Raw genomic sequence first — 18909 nt, 5'->3', positions numbered from 1 at the left:
TATATTAATTACAAGTGCTCTGATACTCCTGGAAAAAGCAAGTTTCAGCATGGCATCCTTGATGGAAATGATCAAAATTCGCTTCCTGTTAGTCCTGGTAATTACCCAGGAAGGAAAGTGGAGCAATACAGGGAGAGCTGCCAAGTTAAATTTGCCAAAATTCGCACCCACAAGTGAATTCTTTTTCAAAATGAGCTTACAGATCAGAAATCAGTTGCTCTGTTAATTCATTACTAAGCTCATATAACAAATAAATGTGGCCCAAACTGTTGCAATCTGCTCACAGAGAATTTGAAAAGGTGAAGTGTGTAAGTTACCATTTCCCTACTATTTTTCCCCTTCCATTTATGCTGGGGAAGGGGTTGTTAAGAAGCAGGATAATAAGATTTCTGATCTTTCTGTATTCACTAGAAGTCTCTTTGCAGTTTTTTGCCATTATCCAAATGGTAGCTGACACCTCTGAGAATGTGACAAGCAAATACACCCTCAATTCCTCGTGCACATCCCAGAGCATCTTCACAGTGCATCGGCGTTGGCCTCAACAGGTTTTGATGCCTCTGAAATTATGGATTTATCCTGCCAAAAAAGAGCCACTGGGTGGAGCTGCGAGGCTGGGAACAGGTCCCTCCTTGTGGAGCCTCACTGGGATTCAGCTGCGTTCTGCAAGGACTGAAATCCCTGCCCAGGCAGCGAGGCTGAAGGGTCTGTCCTCAGCCTGTGGCACTGGGAATTCTGGCCTTCCCTCCTCTGGCTGGAAGCTGTCACCATTTTGTCTGCATGGAGCCCTGTAATCAAAGAGACTGAGGAAATTATTTTTTCCACTCAGAGCTCATTAGAAAATAAAAGTTTGCTTTTTATTTTTAAAAATAGAATGAAATTTGGCGCTCTGACCTCTGAGAACCCTTGCACAAGTACAACAGGCTGATGCCTTCAGTCCCAGTCCCTCAGTAATTCCTTTGTGGGATTTGGAGCTGCTGTAGATATCAGATGGGAGAGTTGTCAAGCCCCAGCACCATCCCAGAGATTAATGCCTTACAAGCTTGCCTGCTTTCATAAACCTTGCTGGGAACCTCATCATGCTTTTGTTCATGTCCTGCTCATCATCACCTATGATTCTGATGCTTATCAGGGTGCAGATGACATGCAGGATAAGCAGCAGGGATTTTCAAAGGTGGTTAAGTGCAGGATTTTTCAAAAGTATCTGAATTAGCTGGCTGCTCAGCTTTTTTAATACCTACTCACCTCCCAAGCTTTGACAAAAGCAACCAGAGGATTCCCTTTCCGTGGTCATGGTAGAAATAGGGGGAAAAGTTAGACAGCAAAGCCTCTGTGCTATTTTCCAAAAAAGATGAGTAAGCTTCCTTTGGCTGCCCTGCCTTTTGGCTCCTCCAAGCTAATGCTGCTGCAGACTTCCTGTTAGATCCTTGATTTTATCAGATTATAACTTGTTTTCCCCTGGCAATGCTTTAATTCTTTCTACTGCATTGGGTTGTCATTGGCTTTTCTTTTCAGGGTCTCAGCCCTATTATGTAACAGCAGCAGCAAAAAAAGAGAAAAGAAAAAATATTTCAGATCTGTTTCTACTTCTGGAGAGGAGCCTTTGTGCACAATTACTCATCCAAGAGATTCAGCAGGTATAACTGCTTCCCCCAGGGGCTCCATTATATAATTGGATTTCAGCCATACAAATTAAATCCTATCTTACCCCTTAGTTAAGCCAGGCAGTAAGTATTTAATGCTAATACCCCTGACAACTATTGCAGGGAGAAGCAGAGCTGAAGCACAGAGGAGACAGATGCAGGCAATCTCTGCTGCAGGAGCAGGGAGGATGAGCAAGGAGTGACACCTGCTTGTATTTTCAACATGGTTAAACTTCCCCAGGATGGGCTGTGGCTCAGCTGGAGTCATTGTGTGAGCTGGAACAGGGTTCTCCCTCGGTTTTCCATGCTCCAGGAGTGTTCCCGTGTGCACACTGAGCGCTCACCCCCAACGTGCACACTTCAAAGAGCCGCATGCCTAACCCTGTTTGAGCTTCTCTGGAAGTCTCTGTTCTTGTGCAATGTCTGAAGGAAGCAAATTTAGCAATATTAAAACTCAAGCCAAACACAAAACCAAGCAAAGAATCCCCAAATTAAAAAGAAAATCTCGACTGAGTTACTCATTCATCTGCATTTTCTGCCGCGTTCAGTCTTCTCCTGGCGTGTTCCTGTGAGACAAAGCCCTCTGGGCAGAGCCCATCTCTTTTGGTGTCTGGTACATCAGTCACAGAGTCAGTGCATGGTAATAAAGCAAAATAGATTCATGGTAGGAGTTAAACCAGTCAGTCTGGTCCTGTAATTGGAACATAATCTCATATTGACAGTGTTTAACTCAGGATGCGCAGGGAGCAGATGGCTCCACGCCAGGCCCCATCGGCCTGCAAGGATTGGAAGGATATTTTCCAAGTCCAGCTCCTGAACCTCATCTGAGATGTTAGAAGCTTTGCTTCCCCAAAAGGGCCTTGAGCCCCTCACTAATCCTGGGTAGAGCCCCACATGCTCCTCTGCCCCAGAGCCCACAGACAGCCTGCCTGGCAGGAGCTGCCTTGGGAACCCTGGGACAGAGTGGACACAGCATCCAAAGGGCAAAAGGTCCAACATCTGCTGGGCCAAACAGTCCCAAACCTCTCCACACCCCTGGGAGCCTCTCCTTGCCAGGCAGGGACCTGCCTGTGACACGAGGCACAAGCCCATGGGTGCTCTCAGTGCCAGGGACACCCATCAGTGTCACCTTCCTGCTGCTTTTTCACCTCTGAAAGCTTCAGTGGCGCAATTAAGCCCACAGAACACACAGGCAACAGTGACTAATTCCTTTCTACGAGCCCAAAATGCTGAGCTAAAGCAGGTGAGAGGAGAGGAAGCACATTTATTCCAAGACTCATCCTATGGTAGAGTGAAACAGTCCAAGGGCAGACACAGACTCAGCTTTCCAAGGGAGTGGGAGAAGAATACCAAGCTTCTTATAGCTGCTACAGGAAGTTTAAATTGATTTTTCTCCATTTCAGCAATTAATTCCCATTAATCAACTTACTGTACAATGCTGCACAATAATTCACAAGTTTTATGTATTATATGAATAAAATTGCACATATATTTTTATGTGATTTTCATTTAATTGAATTCCAAGGAGATTTATCTGCTGGGTTATTAATAAATCTTAATACGGCCTATAACACTCAATTGATATTTAATTAACCTGCAATAACTGCCTTGTAAAATGTAAATTAAATGTTTTATTTTTTCCAGGCATATAACGTTAAATCAAATCCTTCATTCTCCCAGCAAAGCAAAAAGAAGTGGGGAAAAAACAACATTTCAGGCAACCAAACCTTACACCTGAAAATATTTGATATTTAAAGAGGTTCAAACTGGAAATGAGATCCATGCTTTGTAATAGCTTCTTCTTGCAAGGAAGTACTTTTCCACTCTCCCCACTTTTAAAGATCACAGAATTTGGGTGGATTTACATGAAACAACAAAATCTCAGGAGCCTTGAAGAGAAGCGAGAGGCGCCCATTACTAATAATAAGGCTGCAAATTCCCATAGGTATTGTGGTATTTGGCATTTTTTCTGAAAGTCTTGGCTCCTAGAGTCACATTATCAAATGAGAATGTCAATTTTCATTTAAAACTAAAAAAAAAGAAAAGGAAAAGGAAAGATGTTAAAGCTCTTTGATAGGGGAAGTTGGCAAACCTGAATGTCAAAGGCATGAGAACTAAGAGACAAAAATACATAAAATTTGATCCTTATCTTTAAAAGTATCAGAACTTTTTGAGACTGAGATGTTTGAGAACAGGGAGGTGGCAACAAATGATCAAAACAGCCTTTACAAGAAAAGATGAGAACAATCCAAATTATATTTTAAGATCAAACTCTTCTCCTCCCCCTCCCCTAGCAATTTACATAGATCTACATTAAATACTGCAAACTGCAAAAACAACTGGTTCTGATTTCCAAACCAGGAGAGCTGGCTGCCTTTGCAAGGTGATTTGAAAACTTCAGGAGAGCATGACTGTCCAAAATTGATAAGTCTATAAAATTTTACTGCCACAGCATCTAAACTTAGTATATCTTTCTTTTTTTGATGCATGGAGAGGTCAGTCTGTCTCTCAATATTTTATTAAACAGGGTATTTCCACCAAAGGACAGTGACCCTCACTGTCTGTAATCTGTCTGCATTAGATCACTTTAAAGGTATTAAATGGAAATCAAAAGTTAAATGTACCACGGATTTTAAGGGTGTCACAGCATGGAAGAATGAAAATGAAGAGAATGGATTCTGACTTGCAATGAATGAACAGAAATAAATCCAGAGCTGCTGGAATGGGAAGGCTGTCCCCACTCACTGTTCATCCTCTCCAGTCACTCATCCTCCTTCTCCTCCACCACCCCAGCCCAGGGCAGGAATTCCATGGGGAGCTCCCGAGGCTGAGGCTCCCATTTCACAGCATGGAAGAATGAAAATGAAGAGAATGGATTCTGACTTGCAATGAATGAACAGAAATAAATCCAGAGCTGCTGGAATGGGAAGGCTGTCCCCACTCACTGTTCATCCTCTCCAGTCACTCATCCTCCTTCTCCTCCACCACCCCAGCCCAGGGCAGGAATTCCATGGGGAGCTCCCGAGGCTGAGGCTCCCAGTTCCCGTGGCAGCAGGAGAGGATGTGATCGGGCATCCCACAGACCCCAGGGCTGCCAGGACCTGCACTGCTCACAGGCCACCACTACACAGCCCCAGCTTTGGCACTCTCACCGCAGGAGCACCCGGAGCAGGGAGTCAGTGCATGCAAGTGGCCTCATGTCACAGGAATTGACTGGAATTTTGCAGGCTTGGGTGTAATCCCCAGCTCCAGCCTAGACTCACTGGATTTTTGTGCTGGTTTTTACATTTACAGGTGGTTTCTTCCTCTCACCCTCTCTCTGCCTTTTATGATTTTGGCAATTGATCAGGAATAGCCTTTTATTCTTCTTTTACCCTTCATCTTTCTAAAGGAGAAGAATGTATCCCACAGATGTGGTGTGTGGGATCTGCTGTCAGCTTGTGGACCATAGCCCCTTCCCAGGACACTTGTGTTTTACTCCACTGGATAGACATGGGCATGGAAGGGGGTTTTTTCCCCCTTGAAGTGGGTTTCTAACCAAGCTGAATCCAGCACTCGTTAAGGCCTGACCATGACTGACAGTTCACATTTTGCTGGGTAGCACTTTTGATCAGGCAGAGTCACCTGGGAGCTGCACTGGGAGCAGCCACAGGAGTCCCATCCACTCACAGGCTGCTCCTAACGAGGCTGCTGGGAATTAAATCACAACGTGAGGAGCAAATGGAATGGGTCACAACAGGTTTAGGACTTGACACCTGCGAGCCTCCTCACAGAGATTTTACCACAGAGTTTTCCTGAGCCCAGTGCAGGACTGCTGGGCCCCCTGTGAACACCCTGGTTTTTGGGGATGTAGGAGCAGACTCTCCATCACCTCAATTATTTCTCTGCTCTGCCATCTAGACAACAACCCACATGGTTGCCCCAGAGTCACACCCATGCCTAGCCCTAGTCCTAAACCCCTTTCTGACCACACTACCCTCATCTTAAATCCCAGCTCCATCATCTTCACCTTCTTTTTTTTTAGGCTAAGTACTCCTGACATTTCCACGATGCTCACTGTCACGTTTTGTACAGGACTCTCACAGCAACAGCCTCGCTGGGGACAGAGGGAATGCCCCTGAAAGCAAACCTGACACACAGCTGGTGACCAAGAAGCAAAGCATCCACAGTCCTGCTGCTGCTGATCCCACTGGGAGCAACCCCAGTCACTTACACAGAGATAGGGACTGACTGCGGGGGATCCCTAACGGGAGACAGCACTTGTGAGTTCTGCCTTTCTCAAAACTCGCATCTGGAAATGAGCAACTGAGCAAGAACCAGCCCCACAAGACACATCTAAACCAGCCCATCTTAGCATTGGGCACATGCCCTTAACTCACACAGCCAAATGATTCCTGGTTCCACACAAACCTCTCACACTCTGGATGGTGCTGCTGCATCCTGTCCCTAAATACATCCCCACAACCTTCCCCTGACAGGAACAGGGGTTTGACACCAAAGAGAAGAATGAGGTGCCTGATTTCTGTTCCATTTCAAAGGGATTTAGAAGCTCTGCTTCCTCTCAGAAACCTGCCCAGCCTCCCTCAGAGGCTGTGCACAGGCTTGACATGACACCAGATAATGTTTGTGGGCTCCGGCATAACTGGGGATTACTGCTCTGAAAAGGAGGACTTGCTGAAGTGGCTGTGGTTTAAGGAAGGATTTGAAAGGGGAGAGAAGTACAGAGGGAAGCTGTTCTAGACACTAAGTCACATAAGAGAAGGCTTAAAACTGAGAGCAGGAGGAAGTGAAGGGATCTGAAAAGGAAAGGATTTGGGATAAATGAGTGGAGGAGGAGGAGAAACGTCAGCTAGCAGTGAGATTACATGGGGCAACGTGTGAGCTCCTTCAGCCCTTCTTCTTGGGGTGACTGGAGTGATGGGAAAGGAGAGATGCACCAGTGAGCTCTGGGCTGACTGCAGGAGGAAAATGGGCAGCCCCACACTCCTGGTGGGAATTGAGGGAATTTGGTGAAATGACAGCACAGCTTGCTCAGATCACAGAGTAACTGATGGTGGGAACTTCTTGCAGGCAGCTCCAGCTGAAACAGGGACCGAAGTACAGCCAGTGGGTTTCCAAGCACCCCGGTACAGGTCAGGAGAGGTGTGGGGAGGAGCAGGAAGCTGAGAGGTGCTGGTGCAGGGTAATGGTGTAATGTTCACTCACCGGGCTGAACTGAACAGAGCTGGCTCTGTTCACGGATTTTCCTGCACTAGTTTGCACTGGTTATCACAGATAAGCCCCATTAATGCAACTCTCTTATGATGTTGGGAAACCTCAATAATGGAAATTAACTGCTCTGCATGGACAGATGAATGGAAGTTACACAACCGCTGCCCTATTTCCAAGAAGCACAGCAATGTTGAGTGGGTGAAGCCAAATTTAATAGCTGTTATCAAAACCAAGGAAAGGACTTCCATTCAAGAAGTAACCAGGAGAAAAGCAAGGGCTTGGGAGTGTTGCACAACCAAAGCAGCTCTGGACTCACACCAACAGCAGTAACTCCAGTGCTGGAACAATGCACCAGCTTTAGCGCTTTGACGCGCGGCCAAGGGCCTTACAAAACACCTCAAACAGTTAATGCAAATCCATATTACCAGGCCTATTAATGGCCTGTCATTGCCTGTCTGCAGATCACTATTTTGTGCCAGTAAGCTCTAGATTTCCTTAATCAGTTATTCTTAGCTGACATTCCTAGCACTGGTGGGATTCCGTAAGGTCCTAAAATCTGAAGGACCAACCTCTTCTCTACCCATTGAATCACCATTCCCCCATCTCTGGCCTCTGTTTCCTTTTCCATTTAATGGGGACAACATCTTGGACCTTCACTATAGCCATGGGACATTCGTGTCCAGCTGTGTTCAGAGCTGAATAACTCAAGCAGACGTTATTTTGAATTTCTCATTGTCTCAATTTAGGTTTTAAACCAATTCTTACAATCTTTCACACACATGACAAAATGATCAAAAGCCATTTGCAGCTGGTTTTAAATGTGCACCAGACTTTACTGAAACCTGGTGTTTCTGCCCCATTTGCAGAGGACTTGGCAGGGAGGACAGGAGAAAAACTGCATTTCCCCTGTCTCTGCTCCCTTGTCTGTTAACGTGAAACCTAAAATACTCCCCTCCATTTTGGATCAATGTCACATAACCTCATTTCCTCAGCTTAAGAAAAAGCCTTAGATTTTATATGTTGCACTAAAATATGTCAGCACTGCTCAGCTAATAAACAGTGCTAAATCAAAACCAGGCCCCAGTTCGTAGATCATGTGAGCAATGTCAAACACGGGGAGTGATACCACAGCAGAGATGTAATGGACAGGCTCCTTAGCCTGGGTTTATGGCTGTGAAAGAGAAAAACCTGGTGTTCAGTCACTTCTCATTCACCAGAGGCTGTCACACAATCTCTCACAGCTTTTTGGGTTATGTTTATTTTTCCTGGGGTTCCCAAGGGCTCTACCTTCTGATCCCCCTGCAAAACCTCCTCTGTGACTACCCAAAGGACTAACCCCTGACTTACAGCCAAAACTTGAGGCTTTTACTGCACGTTAGAGCAGATCCTTACCTGATAAATCAGAATATCCCCCATGCATTTACACCCACAGAGGAAACAATTTTCACAATTCAGAGGAACAAGGGCTCGATTTTCTTCTCCATGTTGACTTTTCCTGTGTGGTGACTGTTAAAGCCAAGAAACTTCTCTCCCTCTCACTTGTCAGCAGGACATCCCAGCAGCTTTCAGGGCTGGGATTCAGCACCTATGGCCACCCTGGCCTGGCAGCACCACTCCCTGCCACAACCAGGCCACACTGCAGTTCCTATGGGCTCCTGGTGAAATTAAGGAATGAATCCCATCAGACCGTCCTTGTTAGTGCCACCTCCTAACCAGCATCCCGAATTTGGGGGGGAAACAATGAGGAACATGTCTTAGAGGCTGTCACACGTGGTCATTCATTATTCCCATGTTTCTGAAGACCACCATGAACAGACCCACAGAGACCCCATTTACTGCCCCTCACACCTGAAACATGACCAATTACTGTGCACCTTTGGAGATTAATAGTGAAAACGCTCCTCTCTCACTCACTGCTGGGAAGAAAATGTTTTTGGAAAGCTGTTCCTGTCATTTGTTATCGTCCAGTTTTTCCACTGAGAAAAGCCAAATGTGAAACCTACGGGCTGGTTCAGTTTTTCCCTTGGCAATACCCAGCCAAAGGCTGCTCAGTGTATCCATACACCTCCTCCTGCTGCTCCTGAAAACTGCCATGGACGAACACAGGGGTGCCAGCACGCAGCCAGAGCCAGGCACAGTCCAAGGCCACCTGAGTGTCATTCCCAGGGGGTTACCTGAGGGAGAAATCTCACACAAGTGTCGATCCAGCTATAAATAAATACTTGCAGTGTTGCAGCTTGGAACATCCCAACTCTGGGAGAGAGGGAGGACTACAACAGTGCAAGAACTCATCCCTGCCACTCTCAACTGAGAAGCAGCCACCTGAAAGTTAGTTTGAGTTCAAACTTTCTGCTGTGGCGAATGGAGAGGGAAACTGGCACCTCTGGAGGGCCATTCATCCCTTCCCAAGATACCTGTCTGAGACAGGGAGGGTGGATTGATGCTGGAGGTGCCAGTGTCTTTCGACAGGGACTATAAAAGGAACCTTGATTATTATCTTGGACTTTCAGGCAGAGTCAGTTAAGGTGAATCTTTGTTGGACTGAAATCAGTGGTGGTTTCGCCTTTGCCTTCAGTGGGGCTGGGTTTTCACCACGGTGATCCGAACAGATTAGAAAAGAAAAACAGAACAGGGAAACACATCTATAAGGGAATGAAATATTTATTTCCCCCGATTCACAGAGAGCAATTAAGACATAAAGAGATTAGGGGAACTCTTCACAGTCACTGAGTGGGCTTATATTGAACAAGAAAGGAGGCTTTGGAGCCTGCAAGCACAACTTGAGCTCTCAGGCACCCTGCCTTCCTCCCAGGAAAAGCATCATGCAAATGTGAGGAGGAAGGAATCGCGGCAGACATGCCATCTGGGAGGATGATGGACAACAAGCTGACTAGGAATAAATAGCAAAATATAATAAATTCCAAACCATGCCAACAGCAACTGTTGTGCTATGAATTAACAGTGCTATTAAATGTTTACGCACACACTTCTGTCAGCACCTGTCAGCATTTATGCAATACATACGTTGGCAAATCTGTATTACGTTATTTCTTGCAACTGATCTGCATTAATACTGCCCGTGCACATGTTCAAGCAAATTGCTACACTTCTTTTTGACCTATCCATGTGCAAAAGGTGCAGCAGTTCACAGGATTTTATGCCTATGCAGCAAATTCGAGGTATATGTGCCAGGCAGCAGAGCAAGGCTGGGGGATAGAGGGCAGCAAAGGAAAGAGAAAGAGGAGCAGGGAGGAACAAGGGACCTCGAAAGGCCCGGGCCAGGGCTGGAGGATGCCTGAGGAGATGGTGGTGGGCTTAGGGCAAAGCTGAGTTCACCCCAAACCAAGCCAGAGAAGGGCAGTCACACTCTAAGCTTCCTTGAGCAGGAAGAAGAGGATAGAGGTGGGGGGAAACCCCGAAATCCAGCCCAAAGCTGCAGCCCCAGTAGAAAACACACCTGGCCAGGGCTCCTGCTAAACGTGTGCTGCAGGGAACAGTTATGCCATAGCCAGTAGGATGGACCGCAGTGCTCTTCATTTAACTTTCCCCCTCTGATTCCTTCTCTTTGCTCTCCCCTCCCTTCCCCAGCCCTGGGCGCAGTAGCTGGGGTGGAGGAGAGAAAAATGTGTAATTAAGGGAGTTGCCACTTGCTAAAGCTGGAGAAAAAGAGAGGGTTTGTGGTGACAGGGCTAAATCTGGGACCCACCAGTGGCTGCTAATGATGAGAGCTGTGGTTGCTGTGCCACCCAGGCAGGAGCAAAGGCAGGAAAAGCTGGTGGTTGCAAAGGGGCTTTTGTGCCCCACCTCTGCTCTGTGTGAGCAGCTTTTGGAGGCTCAGGGACACGGGATGCTCACAGGGATTTGGAACAGCCCAGCAGACACAGCAGGGCAGTGGGAACAGAGACAAGGTCACAAGTGATGCTTGATGTGGACATCCCAGCTCCCTGGCCAGGTTTAACCTGAGCACAGGGCTTAGGCCAGGGAACACTGGCTCTGGTTCTGGAACTGGTGCTGCAGAGGAGGACAAACATGCAGTGCCTTCCAGGGCTGCTGCAGCACCTGGGAACTGCTCCTGTTCTCCCTCTCCTGTTTGTGCAGAGACACCATGAACTTTTGTCTTGTTACCCTCGATTAATTGAAGCACCAAAATCAGCAGCCAAAACAGGTATTTAGAGGAACCAACTTTGCGAGTTGCTCCTCCTGGTCTCATCAGGAGAGATTTTTGTTGAAACTGAAGCCACAGCAGAACCCCAGCCCTGCTGTGAGCTGTGGCAGGATGCAGGACAGGCAGAGTTGGCTGACACCAGCAGTGTGCCACACAACACCCCATCGAGCTCAGGTCGAACTCTTGATTTGCAAAGGCCATTTGTGCTCAGCACAACCCACTGAAATCTAAAATGTGTATGGCCATTTTGCTGTGTGAATTAAATGGGATTCAAAGACAGCAGGGAGTGAAGAGACTTACCCTGGCCATATTTACCCTCAGTCAACCACATTAATTCATCAACTATATCCCTGTGTCTTTAAACACATGATTTTGACTCAAACTAAAGAAGGGCTTTTATGCTTTACATTGGAATTAACATGACAAGAGATTAGCAGATCATCAAGAATAAGACTTCTCTTAATAGTGCTAATAAAAAGGGAGATATTTTTAATGCAGTTCCTAGGATTAATAATTGCCATTCTGATAGAGTCAGAATTTCCAGCATGAGCCATTCCCTCCATAGCCACAGGTGCAGATGGATGAAGCAGCTCAGAGGAGCTGAAGTTGATCACATTTTCCATGTAAAAGGGCACAGTAATTACAACTGATGAGGGTGCTGGAGCCAAAACACTGGGTCTTGGTGGGGAAAAAAAACCAGATTTGTAATCAACAGGGGCAGCCACAGGAGAAGTTTTAAAACCCTAATTTAAAAGCACTTAGCAGTAGCATGCTATGCTCCTCCAGGTACTGAGTACGAGGACATTAAAGGAGAGAGAGGAAGTGTCCCAGTAAAGTGCTGCTATACAGGGGACCCTTCAGTGGAATTCACTGGATTTTTCAGTGCTCACACACCTGAAACTCATGGGGTTTTTTCTTGTGTTTAAGGAAGGCACAGAATATTTTAGTGCATCTCCAAGATTAAATGGAGAAGTGAAGAGGTTGTTGTTTAAGATTCAGTTTTGAGGACTGAAGTCAGCCCAAAGGGATAACAGCTCTACATCCCCATCCTGGAGTTCAAATATCCTTGCAAAACAGAAACATTAAGTTTAATAATGTAAGTGTGGATTTGTGTCTTTAAATAGCATTTGCTGTGCTGAAAAAGATGCAGAGATCTTGTCTTGAGGATTAGTAAATTGATGGCACCTAAAAGCTGAATTTCCAAACAAGTTCAGCCCCCCAGTCTGCAGAGCAGCTTTGTAGCACAGTGATTTCTCTTTGTCTAAATGAGTGTTAAGATCCTTGGAAGTCTTTACTCCTGGTTGTGGGTTCTGCATACTTTAAAACACGCCCCTGGTCTCTTCTAACACACTGAACCCCGAGGAGAAATACCAGCAGGGTTAGAAACCACCACCAGATATATTTTGAGCTTGATTGCCTGTATTATCTTAACACCCTGTTGCTCCAAACCCTCTGAAAACGACATATCTCATCTTTCTATTGTTATTACACCCAAAGGATATGTCTGCACTGCAGCGCTGAGCTGCCCATGCCAGCTCGCAGAGCTCTCTGGAGCTGGAAGCCGGCTCGCTCCGGCAGCGCCCGGCACATTTCCTCGGCAGGAGAATTTGGGCTGCTCCTGCCCTGCTGAAGGTGGCTGTGAAAAAGCAACGGGAGCTTGGCTTGACTCTTCTGGCAACACACGAATGCAGCAGGGCAACCACTCCTGATTAGCTCGCTCCCACACCATCTGTTTTCCAAGACTACATGGACTTCCTGGCACAGAGATTCCTGTTTGAGGATAGGAGCTTGTGTACAACAGTTTACCATAACCAGCAAAGCCGAGCTGACACTCCCTCCCTCAGAGGCAGCAACAGTTTTGCTTGGGTTTTTTTTGGTTTTGGTAACCCTTTGCCTATTTTGCATCGCTGGTATCACAGTGCAGGGGGGCAGCTGCAGAGATTCCTGTGCTCAGGGCAGGTTTGCTGGCACAGAGTGGAGCATCTCATGGGTATGAGATATCAAGGCCGAGCTGACGTAGGAAGGAAAAGCTGATCACCCAAACTGAACAGGTTTCAGGCCTCTCTGCAGCAGCTCTCAGGTGTGTGGCAGGGATGGAGCCTCCCTAGGCTGCAGGATGAGGGGGGTGAGGACCTGCAGATCCCCCAGTGCTGCCCAGGAAGGCTCAGCCCAAGGCAGGAGCCTGCACAGCCCCTCTCCTCACACTCCTCCCTCGGTCTGGCAGTGCTGGAGCAGCCTTAACACAATGCAGAACCCAGGCCAAAACCCAAAGCCACTCTGTCTGTCTAACCCTGTCTGGCAGCAGTGCAGTACATTATTACCTTCTGTAATTCCCCCAAGTTATTTAGGGCTGTCTCCTTATTATCTCGATATCTTGGCTCCCATAATAATTACAGACCCAGTTTTACAAGGGCAATTTTTTTTTTCTTGATTAGTTTCCAGGATTCTGTTGTTGCATCAAAGCTGCTGCTCGTTTTTGTGTATTCCTGACAGATGTCTACTGGGGGAATTACAGCATGGGCACGCAGAGAGGAAGCCATCCACGGTGAGATTAAGGAAACAAAGAGCAGTTCTGTGAATTTAAAGAAAAAAAAGAGGCATTTCTCACGCACGTGATGCACACCCGGCTGGTCTGATGAGCACACGCACGCACTTTGGCACTTGATCTTCTGTGATTTCTCCCAGCTTTTGCCCACCCAGAGCAAAACACATTACAGAAGTGCTGTAAGAACATCCTCTGGTCTTTGCAAGGGCATGGAACAATTAAACTGAATTTGCCAAGTCTAATTTCTTACTCTTTCTGCTCTAGCCAAACCTCAAACAGACCTTCACAAAGGAGCTGGTCCTTAATTACACTTTTCATAGCAAGGAAACTTTGGTGAGAAGTAATGAAGTGGCCAGTTAAAAGCAACTTGGGAAGCAGCTGAGCTGGGAATAAAGCAGAGGTCTGCAGAGCCCTTCCATCTCCACCACAAGCTCACGTGTTTGCTCTTCTCTAAACTCAGCTTGTCCACAGTCCTCTGTGATCTGCTGCCTTCACCAGGCCTTGGCCAAGAGTAAATAACAACAACAAAACACCCTGGTTATTTCTACTACAGTGGTGCCTAAAAAAATACTAATTATCCCTAGCAGTGCGGTGCCTGCAGGCCTGAGGTGAGACTGGCACCCCATTGTGTGTTAGGTGTTACACAAAACAGGTTATAAAAAGATGGTCCCTGCCCTGGAGAGCTTACAGACTAATTATGCAAGAGAAGGAGTGGGTGGAAACAAGTTCAGAGAGAGAGAGAGAGAGAGCACGTAAGTGATTCAATATCTCCCACAGTAGAGCTCGCTGAGCTTCCTGGCCTCTGAAATGGTGCCTAACCCACTTGGGTTCCTCAGACAGGAGGGTCCTGGCGCTGCCTGTTGGCTCCCAAGCAACAACTCATGGCTCTGAAGCAGCCTTGGAATGCACCTCTGGTCTCTATCCCACAGAGGTCAGGCCCCAACAGGGTGTCTGAACACTGGGAAGAGCCACGGGCTCTTCAGGAGCCGTCCCTGCCACCACCACCTCCAGCAGCAGCCAACCCCTTTGCCATGGAAGGGTGTTTTTAGCCACTGCCAAAGGCAGAGGATGGGACTTGCTGGACAAAGAGCTCAATGTGGAATGGCAAATCCTGTATGTTAAGGGCTGGTGATGAGTAGATCAAACTGTGTGTCAAATAAATCACCCACTCAGTCCAGAGCCATACATGAAAATACAATTAGAGATTAGCCCATGGAGTGCATAACTGGCAATACGTCAGCTACAAATCATTTTAAAAGCATGTAGCTGATCTAGACTCCTTAATTCCTTGAGTTGTTGATTCCAATTATCAGCAGCCAAGTAGCAAAAGGTTTTTTATCCCAGAAGATTTCTTACTTTTGGATACAATAAAAGTCAATTTATTCGATGATTACTAGGACATGGGCAGTTAATAGGTTGCGTCTGTTCTTTCTCCCCTCAGATACTTCAGAGTGGATCCATTAACACATTTACAGAGCAGACTTAAACAATAATAGTGCTGCTCCTTCTCTGGGGGTACCCGAACCAACCCACTTTTTGTACAGGGCTCTGGGATGTTTTTTACTATTACAGCTCCAGTGGAATTTACATAATTGGTTATGAATAATTTGTAACTTGTCTAAGAGTGTCCATGTAGCTATCTGATTTACTACAACTTCCCACTCCAGAACTAGCAGAAGATCTTAATACAGTTTTTAATTGCAAGACCATAATTTAAGCATATCCGTGCTGCCTAATGCAGACGGGACATGAGACAAACTCCTCTTCGCAGCCTCCCCCTGTAGCTGGCATCCAGATCCAGCAGGGCCCTGCGAGTGCTGCAGGGCAGGCAGCAAACAGCACTGCCCTAAGTGCAGACCTCTCTTCCCTCCTTTATGTGTTTGACTCCAAGTTATTTGATTTTTGCAGGGAGGAAGGAAGAAAAACCCCTGTGGTTTAGGTGTTAACCTCCTGCTGGGGGTGTCTGTGTTCAGGGGATCCCTCTGTGCACCTTCGCTCACTCCTTTAGTCCGACCACAAGAGCAATAATGCATCCTCCCCTTGGCTGAGGTTGCTGGAATGCAGGTAGGGAACACTCCAGGGATGGATGGATAGATAGTCTAGGACCAGGTTTATAGGGAAAACAGATTACCTTCATCAGGGTTAGAATGCTGGGGGAATTGACAATGCAGTGCGAAAGACTTGGATTTTTGAAAGATATCTGCATTTGAACTGCTCCTAAACACTCTCTTTCAGGAATCTGTCCCTGTCATGCAGGCAGGGATAGATAAAATAACCTGATTTTGCATAGGTACAGATAAGTCTCTTGCCTGTACAGAAATCAGAGCTCAAGGCCAGCAGCTGAGGAAGCCCGAAACCAGTGAAATGAACTGGGAGAGCCTCTGCACGAAGGGTGTGTGCCATGGCCTGATTGCTCCTCCCCACCAGGGCTTCACCCTGGGCCAGGTGTCCTCTGCTCTGTGTCCCTGGGAATGCTCTGGTGCCTCAGTGTTGAGGTTCCCATGGCAGACCTTGACCTGGATCTGGGAATTCTCCTTTCCCCAGCACCTCATCCCACAGGAACCAGCTTTCTGCCAAAACCTCCATCCAGTTTGGAAGAAATCAGCCATCACATCCAGAGTCACTGAGCACCACAGGCTGACTGCACTGGCTCTGTTTCCTAAGAAAATGGCACACACACACAAAAAAAAAGATTCCACATTTTCACTCAGTTGGAAGGAAGTCTAAAGCACAAGACTGCGACAAACTTTCTCTCATTTTTTCCCTATATGATTTTTTGCTTCAGCAAATGGAATTTAGGACTGGGTCACTGAATCAAATCGCTTGCTCCCACAGGAAGCCTCTCCATGTAGCCCGTTTAATTATTAATATTTCTGCCCCCCAGTTCAACAAAATCACAGGAACATTCCTAAATTTGTTTAACTTGAGGCAACTGCTAATCTTCAGCTGCCTCCAAGTGGCATTTCCAAAGACAGAGGCCATGCTGGTGTGCCTTACAAAATGCAGGTTTAATAAAAGATGTTCTATCTCTTTCTACAAATTTCACTATGCAAAGGGTAAATAATTGCTTAAACTCAGTGTTTAGTCAAGAGAGCACAAGCTTCATTGAGGCAAGTCCCCAGTGAGACTTAAGGATATGCCTAAATGCTTCCTCTGATTTGGGGACTGAACAACTAATTGGCCTTTGCTATGATAGGGTCTTTACTGGATTTTTCTCCTTCAGCTACACTTTCTTTTTAAAAAATTAATCCCATCAAACTACTGAAAGAACCACCTCACTTCCTTCAAGTTTCTTCCCAACGTGTATAAAAAAGATGGTTTATTGTCCTGAAACCAAACCCATTCCAGCCTGTCAAAACCTTTCTGTAAGGCAGCAGCAATCTGAATAATACATTTCACATTAAATTACACAACTGTGTCATCGGGCTAACATTAAAGGTAAGTCATTAATAAAAAGAGAAAATAAAGTGGTCCTTAATTATACAAGACATTAAAAGGCTGAGTGTTTTGCTTCTGCGGCACCCTCACTTGGTGAGAATAAACGTTTTAAGAGCAGTGTGAACTTTTCTCTGTGGAAATCGCGGCTCCAAGATAATCCCTGCACCCGCTAATGCAGCTCCTGCTGCTGCCGTGTCCTCGTGCCCCTCCTGGCTCCTCGGGGCCAGGCCTGTGCACGGAGCCAGTTTGCAAACCCCTGGCTCACTCACACACGGGCTTTTGCTTTTGTTTTGTTATTGATGGGGGGCATTTTTGAAAGACTCAGGTGAAAGCACTTAATAGCTAAACCCCATTGATTTTCTGTAAAAATAGCACATCTTGGTGCTTCTGACAAACATCCTAATACACTTTGGAAACTGAAGCCTAACAGGATAAAGCCAAAGGAGCACAGATGGAATCCAGGCATGGAAAGCTCCGTGTTAGGGCCAGGTAACAAGGATGGTGGCAGGGAGAGGGGGCACTTGCAGGCTCACGGCCACTTGAGCATCAGCAGAGGATGAGGGACACGTTGTCCCCCCTGCTGCTCAGCTCCCACACCTGGGAATCCCCACAGCCCTTTTTCAGTGAGCAAACCCACATGGGGACAGGGTGCCTTCTGCACATCTCCACGCACGATACTTTCTCTACCCTGCAAGTGACAGCAGAAACTCCTCAGAGCCAGAACTCCTCCAGGAAAACCACAGATTTAAAGCTTTTGGGGACTGCCATAATTATTTTGCCTGCAGAATACCTTTTCCCAGCAGAAGAACAATCCTCTCTGCATTCCTTCCCTGCTCCTCCTTTCCCCTCCAGCTTCCAGAAATGCAAAGCTCCTGTGTTGAGACCCTGTCACCCCACAGGGACTGAGCCAGCCTTGCCCTGGGGCACAGGACTGGGAGAAGCACCACTCTGGGAGGCTCCCTGGGAATTCCTGGTGTTCCCCTCCAAGCCTGAGCTAAGGAGAGAGCTCTCAAGCAGGAGCCCAAACACACCTGCAAGCCCTGCACAGCTCCCATGGGATGCCCACAGTCACCATCTGGCAGCTGAGCAGGGATAACCGGGAGGGTGCCACAGCAAAGGCTTGGGAAAGGAAGGGTTAAGGACACCCAGGAATATCCGTGACTTGTGCTAAGGATAACCCTCCTCTGCCCACAGAGCTCAGTTAAGTGGAGGAACTTTGCATTAACCTGCTTTTGAGGACTCCAGTCAGGTAGGCTGCGGATCCTTCCCCGGAGGCGGGTGGAGCCCGACTTCTCCAACAAAAACAAATTGGAAGGAAAATTTCCAAGGAAACATGAAAGGTTGTGAAAAGTGTTGGTTTGTGTGGAAAATTTTTGTCCTATTTTTCCTGAAAAACCAAATGCCTAAAAACAAAAGTATTTTTGGCCAAACCCCTGAGTTTTTCAGTATTTGAATTTCTGAACCATAAAAGAAGCACTTTTCTTGGGAACGGCAGATCAAAAAAATCCCCCTAAAATTAATTTCCTTTCAGTTTGCATTTAAATTGTCTGCTTTATTATGGCACTAATTCTAGCTTTTTTCTTTTTTTTTTTTTTTTCAAGAAACAAACTCTTCAGCGTTGCAGTTATACCGAGATTCAGAAGATCTCTGTGTTGTGGATACAGCCTTTCATCAAGGAGACTAAAATTTTCCACAAAGTTTCAATGCTGGGGAGCCATTTAAGGCTTTGACTCACGTAGCCAAATTGGCCAGGAATTAGTTTGTAAAGAAAACATCAGGGATTTAGCCATATGCACGTCCCAAATCACGCCTCTACAATCTAATCAAGTGGGTTTCTCTCTGTAAATTCCAATAGAATATTTGGTACATATTAAAGGATGCTAATAAAATTTACAAGATGAAATGAGATT

This window comes from Corvus brachyrhynchos, unplaced genomic scaffold, assembly GCF_000691975.1.
Source record: "Corvus brachyrhynchos isolate BGI_N302 unplaced genomic scaffold, ASM69197v1 scaffold99, whole genome shotgun sequence".
Classification (NCBI taxonomy): domain Eukaryota; kingdom Metazoa; phylum Chordata; class Aves; order Passeriformes; family Corvidae; genus Corvus; species Corvus brachyrhynchos.
This window is presented reverse-complemented; position numbering follows the sequence as displayed.